The sequence below is a fragment of the Leptosomus discolor genome, chromosome Z (genome assembly GCF_034619465.1).
Source record: "Leptosomus discolor isolate bLepDis1 chromosome Z, bLepDis1.hap2, whole genome shotgun sequence".
NCBI classification, from domain to species: domain Eukaryota; kingdom Metazoa; phylum Chordata; class Aves; order Leptosomiformes; family Leptosomidae; genus Leptosomus; species Leptosomus discolor.
This window is the reverse complement of record NC_141419.1, coordinates 58,333,696-58,354,572: the sequence shown is the minus strand read 5'-3', so window position 1 is coordinate 58,354,572 and position 20,877 is coordinate 58,333,696. Positions and strand designations below refer to the sequence as shown.

Below are 20,877 nucleotides of genomic sequence, written 5' to 3'. Positions count from 1 at the left end.
CCCTCCCTCCTTATTAATCACCACCTAACGCCGCAGAAGGAACCAGCACGTTTTGCAAACATCCCTCATTTTCCCTGTCTTCTGGTGGGAGAAAGTTGCGAGGAGGGGGGACGGGGGGGACACGGACGGGGGGAACTGCCATCTGCAGAAGGTTTCCTTTCCTCCTCCTCCTTTCGGGGCGCGATTTTCTCAGCGTCGGCGGGGCTCAGACGCCCCCGCTCCCCTCTCGGCGAGCCTCACCCTGCCGCGGTGGCGGCACGGGGGACCGTAACCCCCTCCGCTGCCCCCCCCCCCCAAAAGAGGGGGTCCCTGCTTAGCACCTCCCGTAGCTGCTGTCGCCGCGCTCGCAGGCTGCTGCCGGGCGGCGGGGGGGTGCCGGCTCCCGGGCAGCAACGGGGCGCGGGGTCCGGTTTCATTCTCCCGGGGCAGCTTTTGCCAGAGGAGCTGGGGAAGGGCGGGGGGGGGGCGGGTGGAATTAGCGAACGAAACTTGTTTCTGCCGCTGTACGAAGGGCTGCCGTGCAGTGCACGGCTGGGGGTGCGCTCGGCGTGCGCGACGCCCCCGCACCCACTCGCCCAGCACCGCCGCTGCCGCCTGCGGGAAGCAGCGGCCGAGCGTCACCGGCGCTGCCTCCTGGTGCCGGTGCGCAGCCCCCGGCGGCGTCCCGGAGGGACGGCTGAGTTCCTCCTTGCCCAAAGTGAGAGTTTATTCACGTCAGGCATTTCACAACGACACATCAAGGAAAGCAGGCAGGTTCAAGTCAACCATGAAATGGTCACTTTTTAACCCCGTCCTGTCCTCATTAGGGAAATGCTCAAACACAGTCCGTTTTCAAAGAGGGCTCTTAATGAGGGGAGCTTGCCAAGTCTACCAGCCGCAATTCCCATAAATTTACAAACCAAAAGAAGCAGGGGGGTGGGCGGGGGAAGGAGAGAGCCGGTACTAGACAGGTAATGTCAAAGAAAACAGAAAGGGCCCAGCGTGTTAACCCTTGAAGAATCCATGCCGCATCCCCGCAGCTCGGTTTCTGGCTGCACTTCCCCCGTTCCCTCAGATTTGCAGGGTTCAAGCAACAGCCACGGTTTTTCGCTTCTACAGACCACGTTGATAAGTGACAAGTTCAGAGCACACGCTTAGGCAAGAAGGGATGAGGCAACCTTGGGGTTAACCACAATAAGCAAAATGTATTTTCATATCTGGCGCAGAATACTCCCCAAATCCTATCATCTTTTCCTCTACCCAGACACTGCAAAAAGCTGATAACGCCAGCTTTAAATACTGGAGTTTCCCTTTGAATAAATATTCAATTTAACTGGAGTTAATTTACCATAAAAGACATTCCCCTTGGCACAAATGCACTGATGTCCTTGAACACACCTCTTTGAGCGCTTGAACTCGTGCACAACAAGCCATCATTGCAGACCTGACTTAAAACCATAATAACTCCTCTCCATCCCCCTTCTCCCTCGCACCTCTCCACGAGGATCAGGGAAAAAACCCAACACCACATCAGCAAGGCTGCCTCTGCGAGCTGCATAGATGTAAGAAGCCTCCCATTTCCCAGGCAGGGCTCACAGAAGGCCCTACTCCCCTTCCAGGTCCTGGCCAAGGGACCACTGTGCTAGAGACCTGTGCTCTAAAAGCAAGAACCGTCTGACAAGGTCCCAGGAGCAACAAAAGGCAAGCAGGAAAAAGCAAATGGAGCAAGGTAAGGGCAGACACCCAGCTGGGCGCTTTCTGCAACCCTCACTACTGCAAGGGGCTGCGGAGTCAGCATGAGATTAGGTTTGTGTCCCCACAGGAGCCGGCTGAGGGTGGGTTTGCATCCCTACCCAGAGCGGATAAGGGGGGGTCTGAGCCCAGTCAGCCCTGCAACATGTGCCAATACCCCCAAGAATAGCGTTGCTGGGGATCACAGCAAAGCCAGACCCGCCTCAGAGCCAGTCTTCTGGCCAGGATTGAGCAGGCCCCTCATGTGACAGCATCCTGGGGTAAATGGAGCTGCCTGGTCAGCTGGCTCATGTAGCGCCTTGTCTCCTCCACGACCTAGGAGGCAAGGTGGGCATCGTACAGGCTGCCATGGGTTTGCCTCCAGTTTGATCCACAGGCTCCCAGTGCATCAGCAAAAGCAGACTGAACGGGACACCCAAAAGGCAGATTTCAGCTCTGCTCCTTCTGGTTAATCCCCCCATATAGGAGGGAGGCTTTGTCCTGGAAGAATCCTACACACACACACACACATGCCTACACACCCCACCCCTGGCCCCCACACACCCACCCCATCCCACACACCCGACCCACCTGCCCCGGGGCTCCTTTCAGAGAAAAGCAAGCTAAAGATTCTTTCCAGCAGAGAAAGAACTCCATTAAAATAATAAAAAAGAACAACTCTCTGCCACTTCCTTGCAGAGGTACCTAAAGAGGTATGTAGGAATTGGGTTAGCCTGGAGAAATGTGGTATTAATGCAGCAAGGACAGCAGCCACAGTGGCTGAGCCCTGGCATGCAGGGAGACCTTGTGGGAAAGTGGTTCAATGGCTTTCAAGTCCTGGCTCACATTTACTCCCCATCCTCTATAAAACCCCTTCTCTCCCACCCCACACACTAAAAACCCTGCTACTACTGAAAGTTCTCTAACCTTGAAGCTCAGGGCTGGGGGTCAGTTGTTTTTTGCTCTTGCTCTCAGAGCTATGCCAATCTTCACGCTGTATCTGGAAGCACAGCTACCATTTCAATGTGGGCAATTCAGAAAATAAAAGTCACCATCTAGTCACCTAGCAAGAGACACCGGGAGCTGTTCTTGATGCTGTGGGGGCAGGATGGCCTGGGGGATCCTGCCCTCAGGCAGGATGCGATATGAACACTGGTAACACGGCCTGGACACACGCGCAGCTGGGCACACAAGTGCTAGAAAACTTCACGCAAGAAAAATGTGCGTTCAGGAAGAAAATGCACCTTCCGTACCAGTAAGTGGCAAATACTGAAGCTGTTTGTGAATCACCCTCCCTGAAAGCCTTCACTCTCCAGAGGGGGGGGCTGCCTCTATGCCCCCCCCCCCCCCCCCCCCCCCCCCCATGCCTCCCACCTACCTCTGGCCAGGCTGGCTGGGATGGAGGGACATACACTGCCTACACTGCAGGATCTGAGACAGTTCATCTCAGGAAAGAACCAGACAGACTTTTTGACACCTTAGGCAGATGGGCTTGCTCCCTACCACCTGCCCTAGCTCCCCAGAGCAGCTTTCTGCCAGTGTTGCAGAACCTGGTATGCTAGACTTGCACTGAAAGCCTGCTTTTCCCTCTTTCCCTCACAGACGATGCTCGCAAACTTTACCAGATTCTGCAAAGCGGCACTGCCCTTGTACTTCAGAGATAATAACATTAAGAAGTGGAAAGGCCAGTTAGGCCACCTATATCCCTCCTAAAGCAGAATTTCAGCTGATGCCCTTTGGCCAGACAACTGCTCAACTGTTCCAAGTTTTGGAGCACAAAACTGCTATTATGCATCAAAAACCAAAGAGAAAGGTATTGCTAATGCTGAAGTGTGCAGCGTAAGATTCTGTCAGAACAGAAGCAGGCAGTTTGGCCAACTATCTAAACATATACATACTGAACTTCTAAGAAATAAAATTTTAATGAAAATTCCAGTAGTCTCTTTGTGAAAATCAGAAACAATTGATTCTGGCATATGGCATTTCATCTAAAAGATTCAGTATCTGAGAACCAGCTCCAAAACTTTTACTTAAGAGGTCTCTGGGATCCAAAATACAAGCTTTACAGTGTTTTTTGTACCTAGTTTAAATAGTAATACCATTAACTTCTTTTTTACGCTTCGTTAAAAAATGCCACTCACACACATGTCCATTAGATATACAATTACTTAGGCACATACACAAATGCTGAGCAGCACAAATATAGTATAGCTTATGTCAACTACACGTAACAAATAACCTAAACCATACCATATCATCATAGTGTTACCTAATGGTGATTCTGTCTGTATGACTACTCTTTGTGCCTTGCAAGACTTCTCGTACCATCATATTAAACTACAAAGTAAAGTTTCATGTCTTTGGCATAATCAGAGCTTGGTCAGTTTTCTTATTTACAGGAATATTGTGTGTGCACATAGATATATATGTATACATAAATGTATGTATATGCACAGAAAGTTAGGTAGAAAACATTTAGGGAACAAACATAATTAGTTAAATAAGCAAACTGATAATACATTTGTTTATGGGGTCTCAATACATTTCATATGCAGCTGAACTGTAAGGTATTTTTTGACTTAAATACAGACTGTGATCAGTAAAACTTCAAAGTGTAGTATGACACCTATAAATATATGTATTGTAATACTTAGTAACCCTTTTTTTTGTTTCTGGGTGATCAGGAGAAACACGCTGAGCATAAACTGTGTATATGTATGATCAGACAGAAAGTATGCATATACACAATCAAAAGTAGAGAAACACACTATTGACTCTATGCAGAGACACACATATATACGAAAGGTGTGCACACTTGACCTGTGTCCATGTATGGTTTGAAGATGACTATAACACCTCAGCTTTCCACAGCTCCCAGGCCAGCAAATGAAAACATCAAACCTCGAGTGTAAAGCTGTAAACCACGTTTTGGGTTACACAACTGTGCAGTTTTTGTCCTCAGTGGGTCACATTCTCAGTCTTACAAAGGCATGAAACCCTCTTACCCCAATACAGTAAATTCTTCAAAAATTCCCATCTGCTGATCTTAAATGTTCTGGACATAAACACAACAATAAAATTTCAGCACCATCTTCTCTGACAGTTTACGTCACTTGCCAGATTTTGAAAGTATTGGGGAGAGGGAAGGGGGGGTGCTGTCTAGAAGCTAGGTTTAAATGTCTGCCCAAACCAGAATTATAAAAGTACTTTATTTTTTTCTTGTGATTCAAAGTTAAAATTGTAAGCATTGCAGCTCAAAACAGCTTCAGAGAACATTACGAGTTAATCTTGTGTGTTTTGGCGCCTTTTCCCTGCCGGCTACTGTACTTTAAAAAAAAAAAAAAAGTTGGAGATCTTGTCTGTCCTGTCTCAAGTTCAATAGCAGCGCTTTCCAGCAGCGGGAGGAGAAGATGGCCATGTTCACAGCCCTAATAATAATTCAGATCACACCACATCGGCATCTTGTGTCAGAGTCGAAACTGGCTTCCCCGCCCCCTTCAACCTGAGAGCTGCCAAGTCCTCACACACTCCGCATTCAACCACAACTTAATGGATGGGATATTGTGCATTAAAATGTGGCCCAGACACACAGGCGAAGAGAGGACAAGAGGGAAAGCAGACAGGCACACACACACACACACACACACAGAGAGGCACGCCAGAGAAAGGAATGAATTAAAATACACACACAGGTCCCACAACAAAACGGCAGAGAAAAAAGGCCCAAAAAAAGGAACAAAAAGAAACCCTCTAAAGTAACTTTTAAAAACAAGCCAGAAATGCCACCCGAACACTGCATCCTGCAATATAGCGTGAAAGAGACCAGCACAAGCCTCCAGACAATTTATCGACCAGACCATACACAGAAGCAATGCCATTTCCTCAACGTTATACGTAACACCGCAGTCCATTAACTACAACAACCACCAAGACAGCCAGAGAGAAAACGTTCTGTTAAAACGTGAGTAAAGAAGCAATCTCTACAGCAACAAGAAAGAGGGGAAAAGAACTGTCTGGGAGGTACAAATAAAGTAGCGTTTGCATTAATCCTTTCCAGCATTTAACTGATCCTTGCCTGCCAGAGAAGGGGGAGGGGAGAAAAGTTGAAGCAGGAAATGTGCCAAGTTCAGCACTTTTGGACGCAAACTCCCATCAACTGATTCCTGGCATAAAAGTGTGACCCATATACAAAAGCTGCCAAAAAAGCAAAATAAAAACAATCCACCACTTATATCTCATCCTGTAAAGCAGAAGTGATATGAGCGTTTAAGAAAAGGGTATAACATCCACTTTGAAACCACAGGGACACAATCACAGCCTGGAGGAATTACAAAACAAGAGTCAGGCAAGTTAAAAAAAAAAAAGTATAAAAAAGAATTGTAAGCACCACGTGCCATTGCAGTGTATTGCATTAAATAAATCAGATCCTGAAATCTGCAACACGCACCACAGGGCTGTTGGCTTCACTTTTTCCAGGAAACAAATCTATTCTTTTCACAAAGAGTAGGTGTATTGGGGTCTTTCTGTTTTATTTATTTATTTATTATTTCAAGAAGCGGCCTTCTACCTCGTTTTGGGTTGGTGTGTTTGGTTTTCGTACTGGGGGGGGGGGGGGGGGGGGGGGAGGGTATTATTGGCTCAGGTTGGCGGTTGGTTTTGGTTTGCTTTTACTTTGGTTTTGTTGCCGGCTTTTTGCTTGACACCGAAAGGGAAGAAAATTCTCGGGGCGGAGCGAGGTAACAGGCGCTAAAGTCACAGCCCCGGGCAGCACACCCCCCACCCCCCACCCCCCCGCCCCGCGTCCCAGCCTTGCTTCCTCTTTTGAGCTACCAGGCTGGAGAGCACGTTTCGGTGGCGGCTGACTTGAACGCCGTCCAAGAAATATATTTTTTATTTTTTAAAAAATTTATATACGTGTAATATATACAGGCATACGTTACGGCTGGGCTGCCGCTGCGCGCCGCCGCACGCGTTCCTCCGCCCCTCGCCAGGCGCTGCGCGGAGCCCGGCAGCGGCCGGGGCCTCCTCCCAGCCTCGGCGGCCGGCCCCTGTCGCGGCCGGCCCCTGTCGCGGCCGGCCCCTGTCGCGGCCGGCCCCTGTCGCGGCCGGCCCCTGTCGCGGCCGGCCCCTGTCGCGGCCGGCCCCTGTCGCGGCTCTCCGCTTCCGCCTGGCGGCTGCCTCACACAGCGGGGCCATCTCCTACATTTGCATGCCAATGGGGAGCGCGGAGCCGGGGCAGGCAGCTGATAGGCGGGGTGGGACCGTACGCGGGGCGGGGCCCCGGGGGCGGTCGGCGATGCGCGGCGGGGACCGGCGGTCGGGCCCCCGCGAGGCGGCCGCGGGCGGCGGGGGCCGGCGGTCGGGCCCCCGCGAGGCGGCCGCGGGCGGCGGGGGCCGGCGGTCGGGCCCCCGCGAGGCGGCCGCGGGCGGCGGGGGCCGGCGGTCGGGCCCCCGCGAGGCGGCCGCGGGCGGCGGGGGCCGGCGGTCGGGCCCCCGCGAGGCGGCCGCGGGCGGCGGGGCGGCGCCTCGGGCGGTGGCGGGCGAGCGGGGGCAGAGCCGCCGCTTGCTGGGTTTCCGTTTCTGACCGCGGCGTGCGTACCCCCACCCCACCCCCCCAGTGGTGGCGAGTGGGCTGAGGGTGCAACAGCGATCGTAGCGACGGGGGCTAGTGCCCTGCGCCGGGGAGCGGGGCGGCGAGCGTCGCCTGGGGGAGTGGAAGAGCCGAAGTGCTTGCCGTCGCGTTTTAAAGCTAAATAAATACCAAAATATTTTAGCTCAGCCCTCACGGGCCGCGCTTGACGAGCGCGTCCTTTCGCAGGTACATTTGTCGAAGGCTTTTGCAGGCGGGCTCTGTAACTCACGGCTTCGGATGCCTTTCACAAACTGTCCCGTCGCAGCACTCGTTCCCTGAGGGATGAACTGCACTCCGGGGGAGTCGTTCGCTAGCCCAAACCTGCAGGCAGCGAGGGCACCTCGCAGAGGAAGGATTTCACAGTTAAAACTTCCTACAGAGCTACGGCGATTACAATTGAAACACGTAAAACTGCATGAGGTGAAAGTGTGTGAAGAGTCTTAAATCAGTCAGATAACAAATACATTCCTTCCTGTTAAAAATTTTTTGCCGAGTACTAACTCTGAAGAATCTTCGTAATTACTTGGAGACCATTGCTGGGAACATGGGGGCCTCTCAGGAAGTCAATTTTCTTTTGTTTGATTCAAGAAAAACATTCTAAGCTGCTAAAAATAAATTCTACTCTTAAAATGAAGCACAAATTGCCATGAAATAGAAAAAAATAAGAAACATAAGTTTTCGACTTAAGAACAATCCCTGTGGAGTTTTTTTGTCTGTATTTCTCTGATTCTTTTATGAAGACATCAAACCTAGAAAAATTAAGTTATGAATTTGTCTGGTCAGTGAATGGGGGAAATGATTGTTCGTGCTATGTGTGGCACAGACTTTGTAAACTTTATGACAGCCAGCCAGTCGAGTGGAGAGCAGACCTTTCTCCGTGCCAGAGGGAAGTTGTGGGTGTTGATTTTTTAATTTTTTTTTTCTTTGATATAGAATTCAAGCTTTGAGTCAGAGAGTCACTGACAATTAATGCCTTGTGCTGGTCATTAATACTTAACAGATATTATTACAAGACCTTTGGCAGTATTTCATGATAGATTTCCAGGCTTTGTGTTGCTCCTTAGGTTTCATTTTGGTGCTGCTGTTGTGATTGCTGACAAAGATTCAATTTCCAGTAGGCAGGCCTATTACTCTCTGCAGTGTTCTCTTTTTTTTTTTTTTTTTTTTTTTGTTGGTTTGCTTTCGTTGAGCCTGTAGAGTTACTAAGCCTAACTCTGCCTAACTCTGCAAATGATTTAGCAGACAATCAGGAACTTTTTATGTTGTATCAAATGAGAGAAATAATGACATCAGGGAAAGCAGTGGATATTTTAAATCTTTTAGAAAGAAAAATTGTGTTACCCGAAGCTACCGTAGTTACTCAGTTTAGTTTAAGCCTAGATTGTTTGTCATAGGCAACTTTCTTGAATATATTTTTAAATTCAAAAATTGTGTCATGTATCATTTCCATTGCCTTTCATTTCTCAATTGTGTAGCACTAGCATGTCGTGATTATGGCTTTCTTTTCCATAAATATAATCAAAGGCTTATATATTTTGTAATAGGCTGACCTTAAGTTCTGTAGATTCTGAATTTTTTCGGTCTTCTGAGGTTACATATCTTGATACTTTTAAATGTTCATAATAGATGAAACGTGAAAAGACTGCAAATAGTTTTCTCCCCTGTGGATAATTGTTACATGCTCAATTACCTATTGGGATAGGAGTAGATAAAAATCTGAAGGGAGAGAGACTCATTTTCAGAATTTCCACTAAAACAAATAACAATCAAGGAATTATTTGACATCTTTATAACAGAATTTCTAAGAAAGATCACATTATTCAAAACTTATTTTCAAAGCTGCTGATACAATTTGCTTTATTAAAATTACTGTATTTTCAAGGTTTCATCGCTAATTAACAGGACAGGAAAATAAAATGAGTGAGAGAGGATCTGGCGTATCAGTGGTTCAACAGTAAAGGCTATGAGTAGTGCAGCCATAGAATAAACCGGGTAAACAAGGATCACATTGAGCGACAATATGGTAGGCAGAGTCTCAGTACAGTTCAGCTGTGTGCATTAGGGGTACAGCCATCCTCATGCATAACAGGACAGTTGGGAAAAACGGGTAGCTTTGGCTAAATATCTAATTTTGCACACGTAAAAAACTGCTGTCGCCCCACCAGCTTTCAACTAGGAGCTTCACATTTTTCAGGGAAATGCTACTGTAGCTAAAAAGGTGCCACTTGCTATTCCTGCAACAACCCGTTCAGGTTCATCTGAGCAACACACCACAGAAAATCCACAGATTGCACATGTGCACCACACTTGCTCATTATTTCTGGAAGTTCATACTTTTGCCGTGCTGCTCGTTACAGGCTCCTGGCCCCGTGGAGCCTCCTGCATAGTTTCCTAGCAACTCGGCAGAATTATAACTCTGAGCTTGGCACCGGTGAAATGTTTTCTTCTGCTGCTTCCCCCAGGCAAGTACGCTGCGACTGGGCAAAGAGATGGGGAGCGCTGGTCAGTAGGCTTACAGAGGCTGGTGTTAGTCATTCCCTGTACTGCCAAGCAAAGCCTGTGGAGTTCCCGCTCGCCGTGGCAGGGACAAGTGCCATTCATTCCTAACCCTGCTCTGTCATATTAGGTAGGGGAGAATTCAAGGAGATTTTGTAAAATTATTCCTAAATCCGGAGGCCTCAGCAAGCAGTAGCAAAGTTGTTACCAATTACAGCAGACCAGATTTTTCACTTTGGATAATAAAGCAACACAGGAAAGGAAAGACAGCATATGTAATTTAGTCAGCAGCATGTCTCCCATTCCTTGTTCAGGAAAGCAGCTGCAGAATCCTGATGCACAGCATCTATTTCTGCCTAGTTAATAGCCTCATACTATGTACTTTTATTTGTTTAATCCTGTTCTTCTATTTAATATTTGTTGGAAGCACTATCACAACATCACCACACAAACACATGATCACCAGAGCAAATTAAAAGAAGATTAGAAGATTACAGAGTGAAGCACTAAAAAGAAAATTTCCTATGCATTCCATACAACAGACTGCCTTCGGTTCTTCAACTATCCCTATAATATGGCAAAGTATAATTTCTTCCCCCAGATGCTTGCCTCTCTCGATACACAGGATTGCTGAGGAACTGTAACGTCATTGTTTATAATAGAAAAAGAAAATAGCTGAGGCTTAATGGTAGCATTTAAATGGCATACTGAGCCTTTTGAGTTCACACCTCGTTAAGGTGAACAGGAAGGGAAGGGGTGCACATCTTTGTTGTTACTTTTGCCTTGCAGCATTTTCAGCCAAGCTATGTGAACAGACCAGCAGCACATTAACTGACTTTGTAGCAGCTGTATTTTTGTAGCAGTTGTTTTTCTTTTTTTCTTTTTTTTTGAGTTTAGAAATTGCAGAACATTGTGAAATGGAGCCCGGGCAGGCCCTTAGAGGACAATTATTTCCGTTTCCTATTTTTTGCAAACCAATCTACCAGATCTATGTCTGCTTCCTGCTCCAGTTAGGGGGGTCTCTTTCCACTGAACTTTGCATACCCCGCTGTTTCTGAGATGGGTCCTATAGCATCCAAATTGTCTTGGCAGAGTATTTCTTGCTCCAGACGCAAGCATGCTTACCTGGGCTGACCAAACCCGTATGTGAATGAGCATCTGAAGAGCTGCACATGGCCCATACTTCGGTAACAGACTCTGTTGCAATTACATATGTGATCAGATTTGGTCCTAGGATGGGTTTGGCACTAGGATTTCTAAACATGTCTTCCAAGGCTTTTAGCACTCATCAGCTTGAGACCATGTTTCAAAATGGTCAGAGGAAGAACTTCTCTATCCCTCCCAAGCTCCTGTGCAAAAGTGCTTTTAGGTTGCTAACCCAGCTTCTCACCTTCATTTCTGTCCTTTCCTGTTACATCAGCCTGGACCTGGATCATCCACTCATGAATGCGGCTTTAGTGTTCTTGTAGCAGGATGCATGAGAGATGAGGGAAGGCAGCAAAGGATATTTTCATGTGAACATCTCACTTCCACACTGGGATCTCCAGAAAAAAAAACGGAGGAGAGCTTATTTCTGCTGATGGGTGCTGATGTGACAGTCTGGCAGACACCTATTGCACCCTGCAGTCACTGTGAGCTCTGTGTAGACACAGCAGCAAGAGAGCTGATGGAAAAGACAGCTATGCTCTTAGCATGTAGTCTTGGGACATTCAGCATTTCTGCACGAAAGAGAAATACTCATGAGGCTTGACCACAAACTTTTCCTGTCACCCATCTCCAGGATCCACCCACGAGGGCAGTCGTTTTTGTCCAGAGTGGATGATTTTGCCACCTGGTGGCTTTTTCATCCAGACTTCTACAAGTCTGCGTCATTATAACGTCAGCAAGACAGCTGAAGATCTTATGGTAGCAAAGATTTTTTACCTGATTGATAATCTTGTTCTTGTTGCTAATGTGCTTAAAATAATAGCTAAGGTCTGAGAGAATGCGCTTCACAAACTGCTCTGCAGCCAGTGTTAACACCGTGGATACTGCACTTTACCGACCACAGAGAAAATGTCAGCCTGAAAGACAACACAGGCTTCTGGCACCCACAGAGTAGAAAGATGACCAGCATGATGCTGCGCTGGAGATGGCATTTACCAGTTTGAATGGCAGGAATTTTACTCTTTCCCAAGAGTATGGACGTTGGCAAGATGTGTGCATCATTTTAAGAAATGCGTCTTGCCCTTTTCACGCTAGTATCAGTGCAACCGGCAGAAGACTGTCAGCTGGAAGAAAGTGGTAAAGTGTGAACTTAGCAAGCTAAAGAAAAGACAGTGCTGCTTACCAAATCACTTCTGGATAAAAGTGTGGCCAGTCTAACTTCTACCCCTGCCTTCTGCAGTATCCTACACAATCTTTCCAAGGAAAAGGACCTCCAAGGCTCTCCACTAGTTTTCAAGGTACAGTAGACCTGAGACAGGTGGCTAGAAAGTGTGCTCATCATCAGTGGGGCAGGGCCCAATAAAAAGAGAAAGAACTTAAGGAAAGCATTGTCTGCACTCACCCTTGCATTGCTTGTAATATGCAAGAGAAAATGTCGTGCTATGGAAATAAAATGGGACATGGCACACTCCTCCAGCACTCGTGGATATGTTTCCCATTTTTTGCCAATCAGGAAACTGAGTATGTTAGAGTCTTCCTGACTCCTTCTTCTCTCCTGAACGTTCACATGCCTGGGAATACCTGTGAAGATTGTCTAAGCAATTTATTAAACAATTTTTAAATACTAAAATAAAAAAAATATTTTTAATAATGTGTTATTTAAGCATTTTTAAAACCATTACAGGCACTCCAGCTGCTTATAATAACAATTTTTAAAGATGCAGATTTGCTATGCCCTTAAGTGCTGGTGGTACAGTCACACTGGTGGTTGAGAAGGGTTTCTGAAGGGCACTATTTCCCTTTGACCACACACCAGTGAGCTGTGTGGGAACAGAGCAAGCAGGGAGCAGTATCTACTTCCAGTCCTGGAATAGCTGAAATTCATGTACTCTCTGGAGACTGCACTGTCTGTGCAAGAAGACAGCACGCAGGAGAGGACACCAGTAAAATATTGGAGATGGTTATGCTTCCGCAGTGGGGACCCTTGCCTTGGAAACCGTGGTGGTGACCAGCCACTTGGATCCCTTCTCTCTTCTGCCTTGCTGCATGCTTTTCCAGTCCTGGTCAGAGCGCTGTATCTCAGCTCTTCTAAAGAGAGGTCACTTTACCTTCCTCCTTTTCCATAACTTGTTGTTTCAGGGTTTTTTTTTTAGTCATTGCTTTTCCTCACTTCAGTGGCTCAAATGTTCATCCAGCGTTTGTCCATAGTGATGTGTACTTCATGCATCTATGAGACCTTTTATTGTACTCGGTTGATTCTGTTTTGCTTATTGACCCAGTCTAAGAGGAGGAAAGTTCCTCCAGGAAAAATGAAGAGCATATAATTTGTCCTCTATTTAAAGAAATTAAAGAATTGCTCCTTTGTATTCTATGACATGGTAAGACCACAGACTTCTTCCTCTATCCCTGCATTTTGGCCCATATGTGGTCTACTAGCAACCAGGTTCCCAGCTCATGGTTGCATTATGGGAAGGGTTTCAGATTAGTTTCTTAACTGACTGGAAAGAGAAGTCAAGGAAAATGGACTGAGGGGTCATTCCATGATGTTAGTAAGGAGAGGTTACTGGTAAGAAGACAAGTAACTTTCTCCAGCATAAAAAACACCTGTCACTGCATGAGCCACTGAGTGAAGAGCATACCATGGTAGAGAGAGGGCTGGTGAGCTACGGGAAGTTTGTTCTGGCCAAGAAGCCTACTAAGTGTTGATATTTCAAACTTTAAATGCTAAAGGCAAATACTAGCATCCTGAGTAGGGGAGGGGGAGAATTTAAGCGGCCATTGACAGGAGACTGAGGTAAAGTTTTGCAGAGACAGTCAAATTTATTCTCTCCTTCTCTCCCAGGATGTGAGTTTGTGAATGGACAACATCAAGGAAGACAAATTCCACAGCCTTGGGTGGAGATTTTTACTACATGCAAGCATGGGTGATCTACATGGACTTGGAGACAATGTTTTAGGACTATCACTCTTCACTGCTGTACTGGTGTGAATGTTATAGGGAGCACTGTCTGGAGAAACAAGAAGCCATAGTGGCTAAACCAAAACTCACGGTTTTCTTTAAAAAAAATAAAATATAATCTTTAGGTCAAAAGTAGATATTTGAGGCAGTCATAGGGACCCTTCAATTTCACCGTAGTCATGGCTGTACAGTGCACAGCACAGCAAGGCATGTTGTTGCCATATTTTGCTGCAATTGCAGTTTTTCAGCAGCTTTATAATGGCACACCCTGATATCACAGCAGGCTTTCTCATCCCAGTCTCTGAACGTGTGTTATTGTCAGTGTTGGTTTGCCGTGCACCTGCTAACATTAAACTGTCAACCATGATCGTGTCAGAGGGTAACCAAACCGTTTGATGAGCATGGTGTTATCAAGGGCTGGTTAACCTCAGCAGCGTGTCCAAGGTGAGGCAATCATCTAAGAACAGAATGAGCTGCATGACAGGAGAGCTGCATGTGTATAAGCCACAAGTGACCACAGGTAATTTGTGTTGCATAGAAGTAAGCCACAAGAAGGAAGAAGAGCAGAGCAGTATGGGCCCAGGGAACTGCAGTGTGGCACTGAGGATCTACCAAAACCTTACATGAGGGGTTTGGATTTTGGCAGTGGCCGCTCCGTACAGTGAGCCTCTCAGAGCCCATATCCTGCCTGTACCAGCAGCTGGACAAGCAATCCTGGCTCTCAAGCACACGTAAGTTGAGATTGAAAAATTTTATTTCGAAGTATTTAAGCTAAAATGTAAGTCCTGCTTCATACTTTAAACATACAGTGAATTTTCTGAAAGGCTAGGTTTTGTGTTCAGAGGAAGAGTTCCTGGCATGTTAATAGTTTTTACTAGACACAGGAAATTTGAGTTCCAAAGGTGACATTTTCAGCACTCTTTGAACATATGGAAAACAAGGTTAAAATGGAACTTCTCTGTAGCTTAATCATACCCTGTAGTTCTTTGGATACCCTGAATATAGAGACACATGCTCTCAAGTTAATAAGGTAAGACTATTAATCTTTCTGTTAACCGGCTGAACTGATTAATGAAGTAATATATTTTGCAGTACAATATGCATTAACCTAAGCAAGTGACAGAGCAGGACAGCACTCAGCTCTTGAGCAGAGGAAGTAGAGAAAGTCAGAGGACGATGTGAGTGCCAGCAGCAGGTCAGTCTAGGCCGAAAGTGGCTCTGTCTGACTAGGATGAGCAAAGGCAAACTTTGTCACAAAAGTGGTACTTATTGCTGAGGCAAAACAAAAGCAAAGCAAGTTCTACCTCTTTCTTTATCCTCCCAGCCCCCAACCCCATCATCTCTATCATTAGCCCTCACTCTTTTCCTTTTGCTTCTTACTGAGCCAAAGAAAGGAAAATGTGTTGGAAGCAGGAGGAGCTAAAGCAACAAAAGGGTGTGTGACGGGCATGCGGAAAGCTCTATCAGACTTTACAGTGCATGAAGGAAGGTAATACATAAGTCTTTCCAAAGAAGGTGGCAAAATTAACTTACAGCCTGTAAGCAGAAATACTACCCTTTTTTTTCAGTAAAGGGTGTATTTTACATAAATGCATATATTCATGCTCTCTGTATAGAGGTGGAAACATAGGTTGGTAGATTAGAGGAAAAAACATAATCAAGCAGTGCTTTCCCATTACAAAGTTATGTGGTGTTTTCTTCTGCACAAGTGAAAGGGATTTATTTTCTCCCTAATGGATTTACTTTCCCTCCCTAAACCACATCCTGTCGTGTTTTCTGTGAAGTTTTGACAGATAAAGTTTTCTGGGAAAGAACAGGATTCTTTGTTTCTGGTATGCATTGTGCCTACAACTCTTGTTCCCCTCAATTCAGGAATAGGATTTCTTTAAATGTCTTTTTTCATTACTACCGCATTTTTAAGTCCGAGATGTGGTAGTGGAATGGGCAACATCAGAATTCAGGCTCTGCCTGCACCAGCAAAGCTGTAGTGAGTCCGTGAAGGCAGGGTGAAGACTAAAGCCAGGTCACACCACGGGACCCAGCATCCTAAGCCAGCAGTGTCAGCACAGAGAGGTCTAACCTACCTAAATTGCAGTCCAGACCAGGGTGGTCCCAAGCCCATCCCCAGCACCCTCGGGGCCTGTGTCAGGTTGCTGCCCCCAAGGCGTGGACCAAAGGGGTGGGCACCCTCTTTTAACACAGGGGGCCAGGGCCAGCCACTGCAGCAGGGAAGGCCTCGTGGCAGCCAGTGTGGGGTCGCACTGCCACAGTGCCTCCTCTCACCCCACGCCTGCAACCCTGCAGCAGGCAGGCAGAGGTGCCACAGGCAGAGGGGAGGCAACCACAAAACGGCATGGCCGGCAGACGCATGGCACCCCTGGGCTCCTCTCTTTTCCCCACTGGGAGCACTCACACGGCATCTTTTTTTATTTATTTCTTTCTTTTTCTGTTTGTTTTAATTTTATTGTGTTTCCTACGCTGTGGGAGGGAGCTGCGGCCAGAAATAATGTTGCCAAGCCGAGGGGATTGGCGCAGGCTGCCTGGAGTCTGCAGCAACAGCAGAGGCTTTAAATAGACTGAGCCCTGGCTGCAAGCTGCTCTTCGAGGGCTGACAGCCTCGCCCTACTGAGGGGAGATGCCAGCTTGAGGTGCAGGACGAGCTGCACCTCTCTGCTGCCATGCCCACGCCCATGGGGTGTCTCACCCCCAATTGCGTGCAGGTCCCCGGCTGCCTCCAGCTCCTTTCTCACCCCTGGGGCAGGGTGATGGGCTGCGACGGCTGGCCGTGCAATCCGTCCCCTGGAAATAACTCTGCAGTTACTAGAAATCTGTCATCAACAAAGCTGTGGTGGCCTGGTGGCAGCACGTGCGTGTGTGGGAGGAAGCCTCGGCTCCAAGTGTTACGCGTGTGAAACGCCAAGTGCGGCGAGAGCTAGCCCGAGGAGGTGTTACTAGGGATGGCTTCACAGCCCCACTGCCATGAAAGCTGCACAGTGCTGTCATTTCACCAGACGTTGGCCACCGATGAATTTTCCAAGATAAAGCAGATACGTGATTTCTCTCTCCTCATCTTTGCCCCAACCCAGAAATAATCCCCGTGCACGGCTCTCACCACTCCTAATTAAACAAGAACCTCGAAGTCCGGCAAGCCAAGTTAACCCTTCCTCCTTGGGTGATGGTGGCATGGAGCAGGGCAACGAGTAGGAACCTCCAGCTCCCTGTTTTGCAGCAGTGCACGGTAAAGCTGCCTCCTGCAACTGTGTGAGATGTAGGAGGGTCCCAAAACAGCTCCTCTGAAGCCTGCAGCCTGCAGGGCTCTTCAGTGGGGGGATATCTCCCCCTGCCTAGAGCTTGGCGTGCAAAGCAAGCCCTAACTCCTGCAAAGCTTCGGCGCTGAGCTGCCGTCTATTTGTTCCTTTTGATTAACTCCTTCTGTCTCCTTCAGCCTTTCAGCCCATATTCCCTCAGCCCCCTTTATTTCCGTTTTACAGCGGCCGCCGGTTACTTCGCTCTCCCGGGGGGTGAGGGCCCCTCTCCTCTCCAGCCGCAGCAGGGCAGGGGCAGCCGGTGGCGCAGGGCAGCCCGTCCCGGGGGGCGGCGGGAGGCACGGCAGGCGGGCGCTCCCGGCAGCATCTTTTTGCACTGTGTTTTGCGGCCTCTCACTGCTCCCACTTGGCACCCTCGCTGCAGAGCTGTTTGGCTTGTCCCTCCTTGCGCTTTCAAAGGCTGCCTGCGCGCTGGGAGTCACTTTCTCCGCTTGCTGGCTTCGCTTCCTAGCTCCAGATCTGCTTCCTCCCCACTGCCCCAATCCCCCAAACAGACGACCTCCGAAAATGCGTCAGTTTATCCCTGTTTCACCCGGTATACGCACATTTCCTTAACCCTGTTGTTGTTGTTAATCTGATTCTAATAACCTGTTACAACTGGGTATTGCTCCGTCCTAAGAAAGAGCAATACTTCCAGTCTGATACCGGCGGCTTATGTAAGATGAAGAAGATGAAGGAGAAAGCCGTTAACACGGGTATATACTTGGGATACAGGAGATGTATGTTAGCCATTTCCTCTCTGACACCCCTGTGTTACTTTTATGGCGGACTGCAGCCCCGCTTACGAGCGTCCCGAAGGACACTCTTTCGAGGACGATGACACAGAACAGGTAGGGGCGCCGCCACCCTGCTTTTGAAGAGCCGACTGCTTCCTTTTCTCTCCCTCGCCGATGAACACACAAATCACGGAGAGAACAAGGCAATGTTCAGCCTCTTAGTTTTCACCAGCTTAAAAAAACCCCTACAAAACAAAACCAAACCAAAACCCAAACCAAACAAAAATACCAGCCTCCAGCAGCGGCTTCAGCCGCGTTAGGGAAGTTTCCGCTTGCAACAGCAGCCGCAAAGTTGGCTGGTCGATCGAATGGTATTTTTCGCTAAAATTGACATATTCAAGTCCGAAATAATGAGCGCGCCGAACCTGCTCCCGCCGCCGCCCTGCCCCCGAAAACAGCTCCCCCAAACAAACAGCGATCGGGCTCGGTCCGTCGCCACGAAACCCGAGCAGAGACGGAGCATCGGCAGCAGCGGAGTGGTCCTTAGCTCTTGTTTCCGTACGGTGCCCTCTTCCTTTCCCTTCTTCCAAACTTTTGGGCGCTCGCCCTGAGCTGTATTTATAGACCTGGAGCCCACGGTTGTATTTTTCCTTGTGCCTCCTTTGGCTTGGGCTTGAGTCACTGGCAGGGAAAATAGGCAGGCGGGCAGACAAACAGGAGGACAGAAGGGGGTAGGAGCGGGGAGTCCCGCAGGCGGGATCCGGCGGGAGACTAGGGCAGCGGCTGGGGGTGCGAGACTCCCCCCTGCTCCCGGTGGGCGAGAGAGAGGTAACGGGGGAAGGTCCGGCCCCGGCTCGCCGGGTGGGGAGAGGAAAACCTCTTGCCTCGGGGGAAGGGGGAGGTCAGGACGGCCGCCCCATCCCAGTGGGGGGGCTCGCAGCAGCCGAGCTGGTGTTTGTGTCTGGGCAGGGGTGTGTGTTTGGGGAGCGGGGGGAGGGGGGGCTGTTTGCAAGAACCCGTGCTGTAGGACCAGGTGGAAATGAAGTGCGTACGAGGGGGACAGGGGCTGCCGCTCGCCCCCGCCGGGGAGGCTGGGAAGCCGGAGCGGCGACCCGCCGGGATGCGACGGGCGACAGCCCGGGGTCGAGCTCGCCCCAGGGTTCGGCCCCCGCCCCGGGGTCCCGTCGGGGAGAGCCCGGGGGCGGTGGCGCTGAGCGAGGATGCTCGAAGGCTGCAGCGGGACCTGCGGCGCGCGGGGCAGCCGGGCAGCGAGCCTCGGGGCAGCGCGGCTCCCGGCGGTGGCGGGAGGCTCTGCGGCGCTGCTGGGGAGCAGCACCGCTCACCGGGCTGCTGTGGTTTGTTTTTTCTACGGCGTCTCTATTGTGCTTTAAACAATCAAACCCAGAAACAAACCCCACGCCGCTCACGAGAATAGGGAAGTAATAGCTGTCTGGAAACGCGTTTATTGGAAAAGGGGAAAGCTTTCCCTGGCTGCAGAAAAAGTGATCGGGGGATTAAAAGCCTAAGTGTCTGGGGTTCTGCTGTCGTTGTTTTGCTTTTTGTTTTTATTTTCCCCTACGGTCTGCAAGTAAAGAAGCTCTGTTTTCCCGCAGCGTGGACCGTGAAAGTCTCTAATCAAGTATCTCAATAACGTGGATGATGTAATTGTCATGTTTTCAAGCATTTCCATATTGACGTGCACTACATTTAGCCTCCAAGCTCCGAAATGGATGTCAAAGCAGTTTCTGACATCTTTAGAGAGCCTGCCCTGCAGGTAAGTAAAAAAATGTGAAACTGTGGAAGGAGCTTGCTTTAGGGCTGAAAACGAGACTTTCAGGTTTGACTTCGAGTGGCAGAAGGGCTGGAGCAGCAGGATTACCCTTGGCTGTGCAGTTTGGAATTATGATGACTTTGTTCAGACGCATTCTGATGTGCCATGAGGAAGGTATAAAATTAGATTAAAGCTCCCAACAACCCATCAAATTCCGTTCGCAGCCCCGGTTCTGGACTCGGGCTTGTTTAAATCACTGACACTTTAGAACAGAATCCTTTCACCCTTCACCTCTCCGGGAAGATTTTTCTGTTTGATTACATTAACAACTTAATTTCTATTTCCTACCGGCCCTTCCAAGTGGGCAAATCAACCCCCCTTCCAACGCGGGTGGAGGCTGTTATTTTTAGCTCGTTCGCTGGAACCGAATGTTCCAGCACTCCCTGCTTTGAATCTCATTGCGGTTTGACTACTCTTTGATATTTAAGACCGTCGGGTTTCCTTGTCAAACTACCTGTTATAGGAAATGGCTCCCTTAGCTTGGCAAATCACTCTCAACAAAGTAGACAGGAACATTTGCCTGAGTAAAGAAACGTTTCTGAAACGTTGCAGGGAAATACCCAAAATATTAAACTGGTAAATCTACTGTAGGTGATACGCTTATGATTACTTTAACGGTGTGCCCAGCTATCAAAATAAGTAAGAACTGATCAAAATACTGCCATGCCTTCTCGTCCCCTCCATAAATACATTTTGTCGGCACTTGCTGGACAGTTTTGGGGAGTTTCATATGCACTTCATAAACAGCACTAAAACTGCGGATCCGATTCAAATATCATTTAAACAGCCCTGCTCCCCCTTCCCAGCTGCGGTCCTGCAGCTACTGTTTCGGTAACAGAGTACTTTGAAGTGCGTTTAAACATTCCGCCCCAACCCGCGTTGTCCGAGAGCTTCCAGCTGACACTGCTACTGCGTCCGTCTGAAAAACGCATCTCTGTGTTTAGCTACAGGCTGTCCAACCTAAATGCAAATAGCGCTGTGAAGGGACACGACAATGTAGGTGGGAAGGAAAAGGGAGAAATCCCCTTCTGTCAAGTGATGCCTTCTAAAGAGTCAATTAC

General features: G+C 48.5%; 1 protein-coding gene across 3 annotated transcripts in view; it reads right to left on the bottom strand.

Annotated features, from left to right (window-relative positions):
* Positions 1-20,877, bottom strand: part of NFIB (nuclear factor I B) — a 273,057-nt gene that overhangs the window by 173,533 nt on the left and 78,647 nt on the right. The gene's annotated exons all lie outside the window — the stretch shown is intronic.